Genomic DNA, 17,568 nt, shown 5'->3' with positions numbered 1-17,568 from the left:
AAAAATGATGTAACATGGATTATAAAAGTGATAGAAAGTGCTCATAATACCTCAATATGACCAGATTTATTTTCTAAGGGACTTGACCCAGTGGTTAGAATCTCTGCTACTGTGCTGTCCAGAAAATTCAAGGGTGCAAATAGGAAAATTAGGTGGCTGTACTTTCTGTTCCATAGCAGCCAACGGCCAAGAATCGACAGGAAAAGGTTGCAGCTCCCACTCCCTCTCAATGTAGTATCACTGACCCAACCTACTCTTGTAATGCGAAGAAAACAGAGTGAACCAAACAAAAGCCTACAACCCTTCCCTTTCCTGTGAAAAACTTCTTCCCTTTCTCTTCTTTCAAGGTCCAGGAGCCCTGATTGTTCACCTGGTTAGGGTGGGGTGGAGGAAGAATGGGATATAGCTGAGCTGAGGAAGCAAACGAGCAAAAACGCTTGCTCCTTAAAGGAGAACCAGCCAACACATACTTTTACTTCTTGGTGGGCCACGTACCGGGCTAGTTGGCCGTCATTAACATATTTGCCACCGAAAGTGCTCCGGGGAGCTAAAGGGTGAATAGCTGCGCTGAGGCGCCCTAGACGTGAGGAGGAAACTGGTAGAGGTTACTTCTAACGCTTTAGGCAGTCTCTTGCCTCCCACCTTCCCCTTTGGTACCCAAAAGGCCGACCAAAGGGCTCAAGGCTAAGCGCAGCCACTGCTTTTTCGTGCGGGAACTTCACCGCCCGCCGCAAAGGTCCAAGGCGACCGAGCTACGGAGAGAGACTCCGCTGAGGCCGGACAGAGTAGGGTGAGGAGAAAGGGTTGTTTTTTTCACGGATGCCTCGGTGCTTCTTAGCCACGCGACTGCTCCAGGGGCCCGAGACGGGTGGCCAGCCTTGTTACGAGAAGAAGTTACTGTAAAAGGCGGCTTTCTCTCTGGAAGAAGCATTCCGGGAAGGGGCTCACCTCGCGCTCTGCCACTTTGGCGGGAAAAGAACTTCACAGGCGCCCGAGACTTGGAGCAGCCTAAACCAAGATCAGCGAGGGGGATCGGGAGAGAGGTGGGACTAAGGGGCTCCTCGCCCTCTTCTCTCCCCCAGCTGCCTTCTCCGGTGACGTTGCGGTCTCCTCCCTCTGGCGGAGCTCGGGCGCCTGCGAACGCCGTCCTGTGATCCGCGCGGGCCGAGCTGCTTCTATCCGTCCAGCTACCTACCCGGTCAAGCATCCGTCGCCGACCGGCCGGGACTTCGTCTGCCAAGCGGGAGTGCCTGCGCAGGGCACGCGGCGGCTTCCTTCACTCCGGTGGCTCAGCCTCCTGCCGCCGTGGCGTGAGAAGGGCTGCGCAACAGAAGGCTGGGAGAGAGGTAAGAAGACGCGGCCGTTCCTTCCTACATCCAGCGACAGGCGGCCCGTTACCATAAGTCTTTTTCTCGGCCCACACTTGGAGGTCGGCGGCGGGGGTCGGGCTCTGAGTTCGTAAAAAAGACCATTTGGGGGAAAGGAGGCCTTCCAGCGCTCTGCAGATGCCCTGGGACATTTCATCCATTACCAGCTAGCGAGTAGATTGCAAATCTCTTAGCGGTTAGAAATTGGTTATGTCAGAGCTTCGGAAACTGGAGTTGCAATCCCGTGCAGTCCAGCTAAGGAGGCATTTTGGAAATAGACTTCCCCAGGCTGGCTCCTACCATGTGAATTGGACTACAGTTCCCATAACACCCAAATCAGTATGGCCAAAAGCCAGTCTAAGTAAATATGCTTGGGTCTTTCCAAGTTGCTGCCCTGTGCTGCTGGCATTCATCTTCTTTTCCAGGTAATAGAGTTTATTATTCAACTATTTGACCGTTCTGGGTTTTAGAAAGAATGTGTGGAGTTGGGCCAGCTATGTGTATATATGACATGCCTCTGATGGCTCTCTTGATTCTGCACTCAGATGCCCAGCAAAGTACAAAGCCAAAAGCAGGGCTAGTAATTTATGTAAAGTTTGGAAAACTTGAACTGGAGAGATTAATGTTTTTGGAAGTGAAACTCTCCCAAAGGACATGACTGCTGTGTAAGTTTTGCAGACTTTCTGCCTGCCACAGACATTTAGGAACATGGTTCTCTGAACTGACTCAAGAAATAAATGTCACTGAGCAAATGTGACTCAGGCCTAGTAAATATATTTTAGAGGCTAAAAGTATAATCTTTTTGCCTTATTCGTGCCATGTGTAAAGGTTATTAAAATGGGATTGACCACAAAAATAGGCTGAAATTGTATAGAACCGGGACAGCGCAGAAAACTCCACTGAACTCAGTTCTGATTAGGTACAGGTAGATGTGCCCTCTAAATCATGTTCTGAATGTTCTCAGTTATTTTGTACTGTAGTTGTGTTTTAGACTGAACTCACACAGCCAATTCCTGCGCATGAAAGTCCTTGAGAGTAACTATTGATAGGACAGTAGTATAGAATTGCAGTGTAGTTTAATGGAGGACAGATTTCTTAATCTGGTATCAGAGTCATTATTGGAATGAGCTGGTATGAAAACAGCCAACATATACCATCTGTTTAGGGCTTATCCCCTTGTTTTGAGTAGTATGCTGTCCTTCTACTTTTGTAATTATCACATGCAAAATCAAATACTGAAGTTTATCTAAATGAAAGTGTAGCAATTAAGCAGAGGCTGGAGGGCCGTCTGTTGGGATGCTGTAGTACTAGATTCCTGCATCGGGCAGAGTTGGACTAGATGATCTCTAATGTCATTTTCAATCTTTATATTCTATGATGCTTTACATATCACTGTTGTCATTAGGTACTGAACAAAATGTAGCAGACAGCCAGTTTGGTCTAATGGTTAAGGCTTCAGGCTAGAAACCAGGAGACCGTGAGTTCTAGTCCCGCCTTAGGCATGAAAGCTGGCTGGGTGACCTTGGGCCAGTCCCTCTCTTTCAGCCCAGCCCACCTCAGAGGGTTGCTGTGGTGGGGAAAATAGGAAGAGGAAGGAGTATTAGGTATGTTCCCGGCCTTGAGTTATTTGTAAAATAATAAAGGGCGGGATAAAAAATAGTTCAATGCTGCCATCCTTTAGGAAGCCTGACTATATCCACAAAAATCAGATGAATCTGCCTAGATTAAATTGAAGGGAAAATTAAGACTTCAATGGTATATACATTTATTGGGGAATACGGCACATTGAAATCCTATTTAGTAGCTATATAAAGAGTTGTGCTATTTCATTTTCTTAAAGGGGGGGGCTGGGCAATATTTTGATGCCAGAGAGTCTGTTATCAACATTTTGTTCAGTACCTAATGACCACAGTGATGTGTAAAGCATCATAGATTATAAAGATTGAAATTGACATTAGAGATCATCTAGTCCAACCCTCTGCCCATTGCAGGAATCTAGTACTACAGCATCCCAACGGATGGCCCTCCAGCTTCTGCTTAAACAGTTCCAGTGAAGAAGAGTCTACCACCTCCAAGGCAGTCCCTTCCACTGTTGAATACCTACTAACGTTAGGATTTCTTTTCTTGACGTCCAACCAAAATCAATTTCCTGGTAACTTAATCCCATTGGTTCTTATCCTGTCTTCTGGAACAATCCTTCCCTGTCTTTTATACAACAGACTTCCAGATTATTGAAGATGGCTATCATTTCTTTCCACAGGCTTCTCTTCTGCAGGCCAAACCTGCACTGCCATACCCAGTGCCTCTAACTATTTACTTGTAAGTTATTTCTCTGAGGCCCTATATCATCTTGGTTGCAAGTAAAGAAGAACAGGACTTTTAGGGTGAATGTTTTAGAAGGATTTTTTTTTTTAAAAAAATGATGTTAAGCCTATTTTGGAACTTACCACTGCAATGCATTAATATTTCCTATTTAAAAAAAGAGCAAGAAGAAACTCATATGCATAAACGAGCTGCCTACTGCAGAACACAGAAATCAAGTTAGACTAGAGAGAGAGAGAGACAGCCCCAGAGTTTACATCCAAAGTCTTTCCTCCCACTCTTTCAAGTTAATTGACTACAGTTTGTTCGTAGCTTGACACAAGAAAAACATTACCTTTCTTTACAATCCCATAAATAGTTTGCTTTAATCTCTCTCTTTGTCTATGTCTATTTCATTGTTACTAATGGATCTATTTCATGTTTTAAAACTTAGGAAAATGAGGCAGTGCATATTTGACTCTAACAATGAATTTTATCACAATTCCGGTTTGAAAAAGTTCTGATAAGATGAAGAGAGAAAAAAGTAGGACAGGGGAACATGTAAGGGGGGCAAAGGAAAGGACTATAATAGCAGATGTTATCATATTATTTGAGTTCTGACTTTGTCTTCCTACACTGAGCTATTTTCAACTTCTTTCAAATGATACAGGATTTGCAGTACTGTCCTACATATGCACACTAAGAAGTATGCATCATTGTACTCAATAAGACATACCCTCTAGCATTGTCCCATCTGGCCCTCCAGGTGGTCTGGCTTTGCAATTCCCAGAGAATCTTCAGTTATGTTGGCTTAGAATTGGGGGAATGGTGGTCCCAGCTTGGGGAAGACTGGAAAAGTCTCAGCTCTGGAGGGCACCAGCTTGGGGAAGACTAGAATGTAAGATAGCATCCTGAAATTGTTCTTAAGTAGTACAGACTGCTGTTAACATCTTCCAAAAGTTGATTGTTTGGGACAAAGAGACAAAGAAGTCAAGTTGTGATGCCATGGAGATCAGTGGAAATCATGAAATAAAGGAGTAAACCAGAGATTTTAAGAGTGGGTGTTTTGTTTCTCTGTTTCTGTTCCATTAAAAAAAAAGTTTGTAACATTATTATAATGTCCTCTCTTTGGTGGCAAAAAGCAGCTAAAGAAATATTCCTAGTTTAAGTAAACAGTTGCCTGACAGCAGTCTCTTTTCCACAGTGACTTATATCCAAATATATGGGCATTGGATAGTACTGCATAAAACTGTGCCTTTGAAAATGGGCATTCTTGTGTGGTGTTGGAATATAAAAGGGTGATACCTCTTCAGGCATCATTAGTATGTACAGAACCAAGCAATTTAGAACTTAATGTCTGGGTACTGCTTGGTCTATGCTGGTACTTAATACTATAGAATTGTAGGGCACAAAGAAGGAACCAGTGACAAAGTCTTGCACAAACAAGGCTGCCATTCCTTATTTGGAACCTATTCCTGACAATGTTGAGCCTTTGAGCTTGACTTGGATGAGTGGAGCTGAATTTCTTCTTTGTTACTGGATTGCTAAACTACTTTGCTTCATAGGAAGGTAAGTAGAATTCATTGCATATGTACAGAAATCATTACAGTGGTCAGAAACAGATCTGATTAAATTCAGATACACAGTTATAATTCCAAGCATATTATCTAAAAGAAAGATATGGTGAATTTATTGGCAATTATGCCTGGGTATATTGCATAGAGATGGCTTATAAATTACATTGATTTAGATGAGACGTAAATTTTCTTTGAAAGAGGAAGAGCATTAAGTGTGCTATAGTGATCAATGGGTATGTGCAGAAGATACCCATCTAATGAACTGAAAACTAATATATGTGTGGGAGTTCCACATGTGTTGGTGGAAGACCAGTGCATTAGTGTCTCTTCAACTGAGAAGGTCAGGGAAAATAGTGAAAATGCATGAAAAGAGGACAATGTTCTGTCTTTACGTTTTAACTTAGCCACTGTATGGAATGGAGAAGCATGATCAAGGAGGAAATAAATTTGAAAGGGCCCTTGTAAATTTAATAGTATGAACGTTAAATAAAACTGTCAGTTTCCTTATATTTGATAAATTTGTATTTTGTTTATAAGAGAAGTAGAATATATTGCTACGTACATGTTAACTGAAATAGTCCCCCCTCAGTGGGAATTTGTCTCTGATACATGCCTAGAATTGCACTATTAGTGCAACAGAAGTAAAAGATTTCTTTTGCTATATTGTATTTAATTCTGAGGAAACATGTTTTAAACATCTGCTTTGCCATTAAAGGAGTATTCACATTCCAAAACCTTATCACCACATGGTATTCTCACATCATTAGCTAAATCAAATTCCTCAGACTCATACTTTTTTTTTTTACATTTTCCAAGCTAATTCTACTATAAAAGGGAACCCAGTATTATTCATGCTTTTTTCACATTTTTTTCTGCCTTTTCTCCATCTCCAATGCAATGATGCAACTAATTCTGCTTATCAGAGTTCAAGGCATATTTGCCAGAGCCCTATACTTTTATCCTAAACTTTTGTTCTCATTTGTAATTTACAATAGGTAAGAATTCCATGGTATTACCTGCAAGATTATTCTAGGTTCTAAGTCCTGCATATAAAAATTTGCATGGTTTTACCTCCCCTACTTTTTCTCTGCCCTCCAATCAGTGTGTATCTAAATCCTTTGTGGTCTCATGTGCATTTTTCTTCATTTTAGCATTACTGAATCCTGCAGTGGGCAGTGAAATTAACCAAGCAGCTTCATTGCTAAAATCTTCCACAGGAAATCCTTGAGTGGTATAAACATGAGATCCACCCTGTTCTCCTCACTACACTGATTAAGGAAGTCTGAGGTTGCATCATGATAGTAATCATTTTTGTAGCAAGAGCTCTTCTCCAGCTATACTATTGGTCAGATTTGATAATCACTGCCCACAGCAAATAATAGATGTAACAGCAGTGAGGTTGTTACTCAACTTACCAGCAGGTGTCCTCAAGTGTGGTCACTAACATTGCAAAAAGATTCAGCTAAGTGTGGAATGAAGAGCTGGTAGTCAGCCAAATGGTTGTCAGTCAAATAAGGATAGTGATGTTGTAGCCTCTGAAAAAGAATCAGGAAAGCAAAAGTTTGCTTATTTGTCAGTTGGAATGCTACCTCAATAACCAAATTGACTTAATCCTTCTAAACTGAAGTAACCATTTTAAAGAATAAAACAATCAGTATAACTTCTTAAGAGTACTAATTTATGAACTTCATTAAGTTGAAAGCCATACCCATACATTCTAAAACTGGCAAGCCTTTTCCTGATTTTTGTTTAGAAACACCAAAAATTGTGTGAAAGCAGTTTGCTTTATCTAAGAAGCAGTCTAAAATCTTGAGATTATTTATTTATTTAAATTTATTGGCCATCCTGGACTCTGGAGATGGCACATTAGAATTTTCTTTCCACGTGTGCATGTGTGCTTTGTTTTGTATTCCTAAATGAATGTAAAATATTGATTCTGTATTAGAGTTTTATCCCATATATATATATATATATATATACATACATACATACATACACACACACACACACACACACACACACACAAACTCAAGGCAGTGAGCATCCCTAATAGTCCTGTCTCCCATTTTCTAGTGTTAATTCTATTTCTTATGCTGCAAATTGTATCATGCAGTATTTCTCATAATTTTAAAAAAATAAAATTTACACTCAGATGTTTATAAATGGATAGAAACAAAGTAGCAGGAGTAATAAAATATGTATCAAATGGAAAATGTCAGCACAGCTATTGGTGCTGCTGTGTAAATGGGCAGGATATGTGGATTAAAGCCTGTATAACAATTCCAATTATATTCATGACCAGTCAACCCCATAAAAGTTGTATAAAAGAAAAAATACTACAGCAACACTGGCAGACATTCCTAGCACATACATCATGACATTTCTACCAACCATCACTAACTCTAACGGTATCCAATACCAGTCAATAAAATGCAGTGGCAAATATCACTCAAATTGCTTTATTAATTGTCTTTGCACAAGCTGCCTCCACAGTGCCTTGAGTACAAGGCTCCTGTATGAAAGCAGAGTGTTCTGGAAAATGGATTACAATTACAATCCTGTTCTGCAGATTATTCCTCCATGAAAAGAGGTCCATAAATCTGCACACCGAAAGACTGAAGCTAAGCAGCAGCATTAAACTATCTAGTAGCTCAGTGGAAAAGGAAACTCAAGAGGAAACAGGAAATGAGTGTTTGAAGCCATGGGGTGGGGGGGCAGATGTGTGGCTTCCAGAAGGCAAAGCAGAGTTTGTTGAATCTTGATAGCAGCCAGGTTAAAACAAAACAAAACACCAGATTGCAAATAGGCTTATCCACACTGACACAGGCAGAAGATAGGTTTGTGATGGGATTCTAATAATAATCCATGAATCAGGCCCATTACAAGCCCTCTTTACCTCCTACCTTGCTTTTTTTTCTTCATAGTTAACCCTATCTGCTCTGTCAGTGCAGAAGCATACTGAATAGAGGATTGATTAATAAGTCAGATATATAACCTGCCTTTCTTCCAGGAGCTCAAGATGGTATTGATTATGTGCCATCAAGTCGTTTTTGAGTCTCAGTGACCACATAGATAGATTTTCTCCATGATGATCTATCCCTAACTTGGTCTTTCAAGTCTCCCAATGGATCACTCATTGACACTGTAACTGAGTCGATCCACCTTACTGCTGGTCATCCTCTTTCCTTCCACCTTTCCCATCATTAGAGCCATTTCCAGAGAGCTGGGTCTTCGCATAATGTGTCCAAAGTAGGATAATTTGAGCCTGGTCATTTGTGCCTCAAGTGAGAACTCCGGGTTGATTTGTTTGATGATCCATCAGTTTGTTTTCTTCAAGATAGTATACAGAGCAGTTTTTCCCCTTGACTACTGTGTAAAGTAGGTTAGAATAAGAAAGAGTGAGCTAAATGGTGGACTTGAATCTTCAGTTCAACACCTTAACCCCACTACACCACACTGAAATACAGCTTGGCAAAGTGGCATAAATCCTGGGTTTGATTTCTGGCTATACAACTCTTAAAGAACTGGCAAGATGTATTGCCAAATTGGAAAACTACAATTTCCTGTTGTTTTTCACTGAAAAAAGCATGTGAATTTTAGACTGGTGTACAGATCTAAACAAGTTAAATAAATCTATCCCCTACCCCTATACACCAGGTTGCACCTACTTGTGTGACATCATAATGCCATTATCCTGCCTCTTTTATCTACTCATTGCTGAAAAAAAATGTGCTGTTTCCAGTAGAAATATCTGCATAAAAATATTGTATGGAGACAATACAGTTATTGTACCTTTCTGTCCTTAATTATATTTTTATGATAAGAAAAGGGAGGAACTGGTAGAATAACACAAGAAGGCAACAGATAGGAAATAGAGATATCTAGATTTCACAATAGAATTGCAGAGTGCGGATTGTTTAAAGCTTTCATCTGAAAGTATACGAAAGTCAAAGAGGAGTTTTTTTTGGTGGGGGAGGGATGTTTGAGTGGGACCATGCCATAGTTTGAGTTTGAATCAGAAGAGGTGCTTCTGGGTACAAATAAATCCAAAGACAAAACCTGTCTGTGACTCCTTAAAATATCTGCATCAAATGCTCCTGTTGTGCTGCTGCTCATTTTGGAGCATCTCTTCCGAAGCAGATCTGAAGTGCTGCATAGCTATAATTCCTTCTATTATGAAAGCTACAAATGAAGCAAAGTGATAAAAATGGATACGACGACTGAGGACTGATAAGAAGAGGCCCTTCAGTCACTCATGCCCTGCTCACCTCACAATGGGATTATTGCAAGGCGCTCTACGTGGGGCTGCCCTTGAAGACCACCCAGAAGCTACAGCTGGTTCAAAATGCAGCGAGCAGTAATGGGTGCCTCTCATTGTGTCACCACCGTTGGCTGCCAGTCAGCTGCCAGTCACCTTCCAAGAGCAATTCAAGGTGCTGGTTATTTCTTATGAATCCCTGTATGGCATAGGGCCTGGATACCCAAGAGATTGCATGTCTCCAACTGCTACATTCCAGCAGAGTGTTGCACTCCAGGTCCCCTCCATTAAACACTGTGGGACCTAGGAAGCGTGCCTTCTCTGTATCTCGGTCCCCACCCTCTGGAACAGCATCCCCCAGAGATAAGGATGGCGCCCTCTCTCCTGGGGTTCCAAAAAGCTTTGGAAACCTGCCTTTGGTCCCAGGTCTGGGGTTGATGTTCGTTATTTGTTCAGTAGCTCCTATTTTGTTGATTTTGTTGTTTATTAATTCATATTAATTTGGCTGCCTGATTGATTTAATGTTTTTAGCTGTTTTTATGGAGTTTTTTTTCCTAGTTTTGTATGCCACCCAGAGTCCACTGGAGTTGGATGACCAATAAATTTAAATAAATGAATAATAACATAGTGCAATGAAAGCTACACAGTGACAAGGAGAGCGGTACATTTGTGTCCATGCAGTCCTGACTGGCAGCCTTGTGCAGAATTACCTGGATCCTTTTAAGGAAGTTGAGTGGGATAAAATGGGAGGCAGGAAACAGGCTTCACTGTGAAGAGACAAATGAACCTGTGCTCCATCTTGCTTAGCTGTGCTCCCCATTTTCCCCTGGTAGTTCTCTGACAACCATTTATGGGTATTATCTGTTACCACTATAATACTACCCCATCCAAAGAGAAAACCACATTGTAGTTTTATTAGCGGTGTCCACTTGTTCAGTTCCAAATGATTAGAACTTCCTATAAAAAGATACCATTCTTGTCTTTACTGATTTGTGATGGGACATTATCTGAATATGGGAGAGGGCATTGTAAGGGCATCTGCCTTTAAATGAATATTGCATTCCTTCAACTTCAGCTCCAGCAGTAAAGTAGAAGCTGCCAGGAAATATTAATGCCTGAAGGACTGATGCAGAGTACCTCTGAGATACTTGGGAAAATTTTATGAGCCATTCATTTATTGGGTTATCTGATGTGTGTTTTGTATAAAGTGGGCAGTTTCTCCTGTGCACGCATTGCCAAGTCTGTAGTTGGAGATATATGGTGGCACGGCATCTTACAGCATATTTTCAGATGCACTAGTGAGCTGTGATAGCCATCAGAGTTGGTAATGATAACCTTTACTGGAACCTGGTGGAGACAGAAGGAGAGAACCATTATCTGGCTTCTTTCATTATCTGACCGCTGCTTTTTGCAGATTGGAATACAATTGACCCATGAGCCAGTATAGTGTTCTGGCTAATTTAAGTTTGCTTCTGCTACACCCCCAGTTCTGTGCTATTCCAACAACATATTAAGACAATGGTAGACTTTGATAATATGAAAGAAACCCTGCTCAATCAGTTTAGAGTTGGACTGTCAAAAGTCAGTTTGACCAAAATCATTGGGACTGGTTGTTCAAAACTGGAGTCGTTGGCACGTTCTTTCGAAAAGCAGTAGAGTGTGATCTTTCTGAGCTTGTGATCTAGTAGAATTTAGAGAATTTACAGCTGCTATTATCATTATTATAAATAAAAAATCTACAAATTAATGTACCTATGAAGATCTGTTCAATTGTTGAAAATAGCAAGCAAATATCAAAGATGAATATTGAGGAAATATTAATATCTTTTTTATTGTCATCATATACAGATGTTGTGAAAAGTATTTGTACCCCTCCACTTTTCCCTTTTTTTTTCAAATAATGTTATTAAGAATTATAAATGAGAAGAATAAAAGTCAATACAAACTACAAAAAATAAAAACAAAAAAGGGGGGAGGGAGTATAGAAAAGAAAAAGAGAAAAAAAGAAAAAAGAAAGAAAAAAGTAACTTCCCCCTTCATCCCAGCAGGTAAAAACAATTTTAGTAGCTTATCACTATCCCTAAATAAAACATAGTATCTCTTCTCCCCATAATTCATTTCTTAGATTAAAAAAAACAAAATCTAAATGCTTTGTCAATCATTCTTCGTCAGTAAAAGTCCAGTAAGGGCAACCAGTTATAACTATTTTCTTCTTTTAGCCCCAGTCAAACAAGCCAACCTTATAAATCTTCCCTGATGTTTTAAAATTATTCTTTAACTCCTTCAAGAAAACTCCCAGAGGTAATTTGCTGGTCATCTGTGTATCCAGGCAAAAATCCTTCAGAACTTTAACAATTTCTTTTGTATGTCCATTAGGTAAAGTTTATCCTTTTGTTTGTTGTCGTCTTAAAAAGTCTTTCCAAACTTAGCAGAGCTCTTTCGTATATCCAGAAGAAAAAAATTATCCAAATCAGTTTCCTGCCTTGGTATCTGTTTATTTCCTTTAGGGAATAAATCATCCATCAGATTCATTTGTATTACATTTAAATCCCCGCTCAAATCAATTTCATAGACATCCATTACAACTTGTTTTTGTTGTACAACTTTATTAGAGCACGTTCTGTCCAGTTTCTCAAGCAATTGATCCATTTACTCCAGTAACTTAGCTGAGAGGTATTCAAAAGTTTGCACTAAGGATTTCTGCTCCACTTCCCCCCCTCCCCCCATCCTCTGGCTCCCTGTAATGTCCAATCTTCAAGGTCTCCTTATCAAAAAAAAATAAACAATTGCCATTTTCCCATGAGAAGATATCTTCAATTAATTCAAAACTATAATTCCAAATCTCTCTGGCCCCTTAACCCGTTATTAACTTTCTAAAATCCATATAGTAAGCACCCTTTTGCTGCATAGTCCAGAAATACATATATTTTCAAAACGTTTAAAATCCAATTTACACTGTCGCCTTTTAAGGAATCAGACTAGCCTGATGAATACAGTAAAACCTTGCCAGTCCAAAGGGTCTTAATCTCTCCAGCATACAAGGAATATAAAAATTCATCCAAAAAAGTGATTAAGATATAAGGTTCAGTCGAGCTTAATGTCCATAAGGTTGCTTTGCAAGTGTGAGCTTGATGTAATCCTGACTCTGAGCCACTCCACTCACAGGCTGACCATAAGACAGTTTCTGCAGTCTACTTATGAGTAGTGGCTGTCTAGAGTCATGCGGATGATCTCAACAATTTCTCCTTTGTTCTGGAGAGATTACGCCGGCCCAGATCCAGCATCCAGCCACAGTCTCCCTCGCAAAAGCTGTCTTGCTAGCGAGCAAGCCAGCAAAACGTCAGCCCACCATGGCTCTCAGAGAAAGTCAGCCCCTCCACTGTTTCCCAAAGAATCCCAATTTGCCATTAAATAAGTTGAAACTGACACAAGGAAATGGCAGCCGCAATTCTTTATTCCACAGTCCATAGAGCACATACTTTGCTCTTGATATGTGACTTAGCATGTTCTTGTGTCAGTCGCAATTTATTTCACAGCAAATTGGGTTTCTTTGAGAAAAAGTGGAGGAGTACCAATACTTTTGGCCTCATCTGTATAACCTACTGAATAATCGATCTTTGGTGGTAGGAAATTACTTTTTTCCAAGTTGACATCAGCAATACAAAAGGCTATTGATACGGCTTTTTAAAACTTTATTTACTTCTCAAATTTATACTGCCGCCCATCTCCCCTCAAAGAGGGACACATATTTCACATATGAACGCTGCAGTTTGACAGAGTCGGTCTATATAGACTACCTGGCTGCAGTCTGTCACTCAGAACTGGTAAATGAGTAACTGGAGATTCAGATACTTTTTCCTGCCAAAGTGCTGGGCACAGAAAATGCTTCTGTGTTTCTTTACAGAGATTCTTTAGTTCATTTGTTCAGTCTAATACATGTAGAAGTTGTTCTTGAAGAGTAGAAATGTCTAGAAACTATGGGTATGTTTGAGGACTTATGTATGTAAGGGGGGAAAAGGGGTTGTTTTTGCATCTTACTTGGTGTTTGGTTGCCAGAATTTCTTTGTGAAATACCATTATGAAGAAATTATTTTCATCTGATTCTAAAAACGATGTTTATTTTCAGTGTTCTTTTTTTATATAAGAATTTTATTATGTTTCAAACAAAGATAAAAGCTACAGAAAAACAAAAAACTACAAAGAAAAAAAACCTAAAGTGTAAAAACACCGAAAATTTTTCAAAGTTACAAAAAGAGGTGACTTCCAACTTTTAACAGCAAGGATATACAAAAATTTCCATAATCAATCCCTTACTCTATATTAAACCAAAGTCACATTATTTCTATAAATCATTCCACTGGCACATTGTAAAATTCACTAAATACAGTTACTCCCTCCCCTTATATTAAAAGAAAAATTTATGTAAACCTCCTAACATTTCTGTCTACTATAATAAAAATCAAAGTGAGAAACATAAATTGTCTGCCATTATACTTGATAATACAACAATTTTAATAATCATATTAAACCTAAAACCATCCAAATAGACATTTTTTATTATCTTTAATCTTAATCCGAATCATTAAAGATAAATGAAACCCTAAAAGCAATCTAGATTTTTAGTGTTCTTTTCAAACACATTTAAGATTGTGGGAAATGGTTCTTACAGCATCTTATGTCCTGTACTGTGAATGTATTATTCAGCAGGCTCGTTTTTAGACACCTTTTTTTAGACTGTTTCTTTGTTTCACTGTAATTCACTGGTCAATAATGTAATTGGTTCATGCTGTAGAAGGGGAGAGTCCATAACTGCAGGAGTGATTTAAGGTTAGAAAGACTCAAGCAGTTATTCTATTTGCTAAGTAGGTGGGAATTGTTGGACAGCAGATAGCATTACACAGCAGAAAGAACGTGTGGCAGAGGAACTCTGAAATTAAGAGTTTATTCTTGAGGCTGATCCTGCATCCTGCATGAAAGAAAAATAAAGATAAGCTTTATGTAGGAAGTAATATGGTGATAGGAAAGCCCAAGTTACTACTATCTACAGTCAGTGTTTCTCAACCTTGGCGAGTTTAAGATGGGTGGACTTCAACTCCCAGAATTCCTCAGCCAGCAGAGCTAATTCTGGGAGTTGAAGTCCACCCATCTAAAATGCACCAAGGTTGAGAAACACTGATCTACAGTGGTTGTAGGGTGCTTTCCTCCATGATCCTAAGGTAGGGGAGAGGGAAGTACCTGAACTGCACGGGTCAGAGTCAGAAGAGAAAGAAAACTGAATTGAGACAGGAAGGAAATAATGAAAGCCTCGAGAATATATGTCTTATCAATAAGAGACATGCTACTTAGAGACATGCAAAAGTAAGTCTTCTGGATAATGAAAGGAGATAAACATACAGAATCCCTCTGCCTACTTTCTCTATATCTGTTGCCCCTATTGTCAGCACATGCAAAATGAATTACAAGAGTTGCTAACATTGGCTGATGTAAAAAGCAAATCAGTGTCAGAACTGCTTAGTACTTGGCTGAGAGATCACAAGGATGTACCAAGTCAGTAACTTAGAATAGTAAGTAAAAAAAAAAAAACCCAGAAGAAGGCAGTGACAAATTACTTTTGTGTTGCTGACAACAACGCTGCATACGCACTTCCGTGTAGCCACCAGGAATCAAGTTAAGCTCAAAATCCATATAGTCACCAGGAATCCAGTTCTCTCATTTGCTTGTTTGACATTAGATTGTTGACCAGAATTTCTTCCCCTAAAGTGCCTTACATGCACTTTGGGCAGCTAATCTCCTACCAGTATACTGGAATATCAGCTGCTTTCCTACTGTTTAGAAGATTAGTTTGCTTGTAGTCAGTGGCAGTGGCTGGAAACAGTCATTGCAATTACTCGGCAACAGATAAGTGTGGTTTCACTAAATAAGTATATAATACAAGTGAACTGTGAGTCACCAAACATAGTTTTGTCAAGGAAGCAAAACTAAAGGGCCAGCCACACCATACCATCAGTCATCCTCCTGCGTAGTTTCCTACAGTATATGTAATTCATTCCCTAGTGTTTGGTAAATTAGTTGGGACATACTTTTTTTGTATTTAATTAATTAATGTAAGTATTGCCTTCAGAATTATCTATTGGTTCATGTTCTTGGGAGAAAATTTTATACATATGCATGATTTTGCTCTTCTCATAACTCTTGGGCTTCAGGAATATGTGTTTCCCTTGACTCCACTCTTGGAGCTGTTCTCAAGGGATTCAGCTAGGTTCATTTCAGAGTATATGGTGAGGGCTCCCATAAAAGGTCCTCATAAGGTAGAAACAACAAGCATTTTTAGGCCAAGTTTGCATTAGGGGACATACTCTCCAAAGTGGCCTGGGACAGGGAAGAACATGCATTTAATAAAATCAAATTAAAACCAGATATAATTAAAATTATATTAAGTATTGTTAATGTGATTATTTTCCATGTATTAAATACTCTACTCCCATTGTCACATAGTACAGTTCAGTGGTGCTCTGGGTATAGTTCTGGGAGCCACACCAAGTGCTTTGGTGGAGTTTACACACCAGAAGAGTCTCAGGCTGTACCATCCACCACTGCCAGAAGAACTTTAGGAGTGAGACTTGAAGGCGCCAGCCAGGCTCAGAGGCTGGCATGTGTCACCTCAAGTGGCAAAATGACAAATTAAGAATGGAATTCAATTTGACAAGTAATTTTTAAAAATGAAGAAAATAATCAGAACTGATTCATCTCTGTTCACCCAGATCGTTATTTTTCATGTAGCCTGTGAGCTGTATTGTACAACAATAACACCATGGTTCCCACAGGATCGGACTTCTAAAATTCTGTTCAGCAGTTTCTTCAGGCATGACAACAACCGCATAAGCAGCCAAGAGTGTATGATCCTGTATGAAAGGTTCCTATCTGAATCCTTATTTTTGCACTCAAAACAATAATTTATTAGCCTAATGTTGGCCCCTAGTTTGGAAAACTTGATCACTGTGTGTGGCTTCTGTTTGTTTTAGCTTCTTATGTACTTTTCCTGCATCTGAATTTTATGAAACAGCTTTTCCTCAGGAAAAATGCAATTGTGCAGTAGGCTTTCGATGTCATGTTTTCTCCCTTGGCCTATTTCTGGTTTTAATAATTGAAAACTACTGTTCACTATTTACATAAATCCATCTCTCTTGGCCCTGCTTTCTTTAACCTTTCCCCTTTGGAGAATTTCAGGAATTCTCTGACTTTCCTCTGGGAGACCCTAGGCTGTTTCATCTAAGACCAAAGTTGAGATGATTGGTAATTTTGAAAGAGGGGGGCTGCATGACTGTGTTTAAACACTTCTTTGTTTTACTTTCATGCAAGTTTGCTATTTTCAAGCCTTTTAAAATGGGCATGTATTTGGGAAAATATATGCTTCTATTTAACATTGAGCTTCTTTAGTGGTAGGCTATAAATCTCAGCAGGCCAAATGGAAGGATTCTTTTGACTGAATAGGAAAAAACATGCATGCCCTAAAGGCCAGATAATACAAATATACTTCCAGAATTCTACTCCGCTGTGTGTGTATGTGTTTTTTTTTCCTGCTTTTCTTAATGAAGACGTGTCACAACCAGAGTCTTTGTAAATGACCCTTGCAGACACCTCCCACATTCCAGATCCTTTACTCTACAGCTGTGAACCTCAGCCAATCAAACATTCACAGTCTTGGCAGAGGTTCACATAATCTCTGTCTCTCTTCCTTTCTTCCTGCTTTCATGCAAGAACAGTAAGAAATGTTTTACATTAGACATTCTTAATTATTTTGATGGCTGCAAAGTTGTTTTTTTACAGCCTAGAACTTAGTTTTATGCCTAATTAGACTGTCACATATATTAGAACATCCTTTGTTACAATTCTGAAAGTGCATCAGAGATCCTAAAGATCACAGTACCATTCCTGCAGTAAAACAAAAAAACAAACGACTCTTGGCCAAGTTATATTCATGCAAGAGGCTACTAGCACTATAACTGTTCAGTAGTATTAGACTAATGCAGTTGAAGAAATTAAATATAATCACTAGATAAAGAAA

General features: G+C 39.5%; 1 protein-coding gene across 1 annotated transcript in view; it reads left to right on the top strand.

Moving 5' to 3' along the window:
- The first annotated feature begins 1,022 nt into the window (after positions 1 to 1,022).
- The window catches only part of DSE (dermatan sulfate epimerase), a 40,688-nt gene continuing 24,142 nt past the window's right edge, over positions 1,023 to 17,568 (top strand). The window contains exon 1 of the mRNA XM_063310853.1: positions 1,023 to 1,346. The gene's annotated coding sequence lies outside the window, so the exon portion shown is untranslated. The remainder of the gene's footprint in view (positions 1,347 to 17,568) is intronic.

This window comes from Candoia aspera, chromosome 1, assembly GCF_035149785.1.
Source record: "Candoia aspera isolate rCanAsp1 chromosome 1, rCanAsp1.hap2, whole genome shotgun sequence".
Classification (NCBI taxonomy): Eukaryota; Metazoa; Chordata; class Lepidosauria; order Squamata; family Boidae; genus Candoia; species Candoia aspera.
The sequence above is the reverse complement of the archived record's forward strand: the minus strand, read 5'-3'. Positions and strand labels throughout refer to the sequence as shown.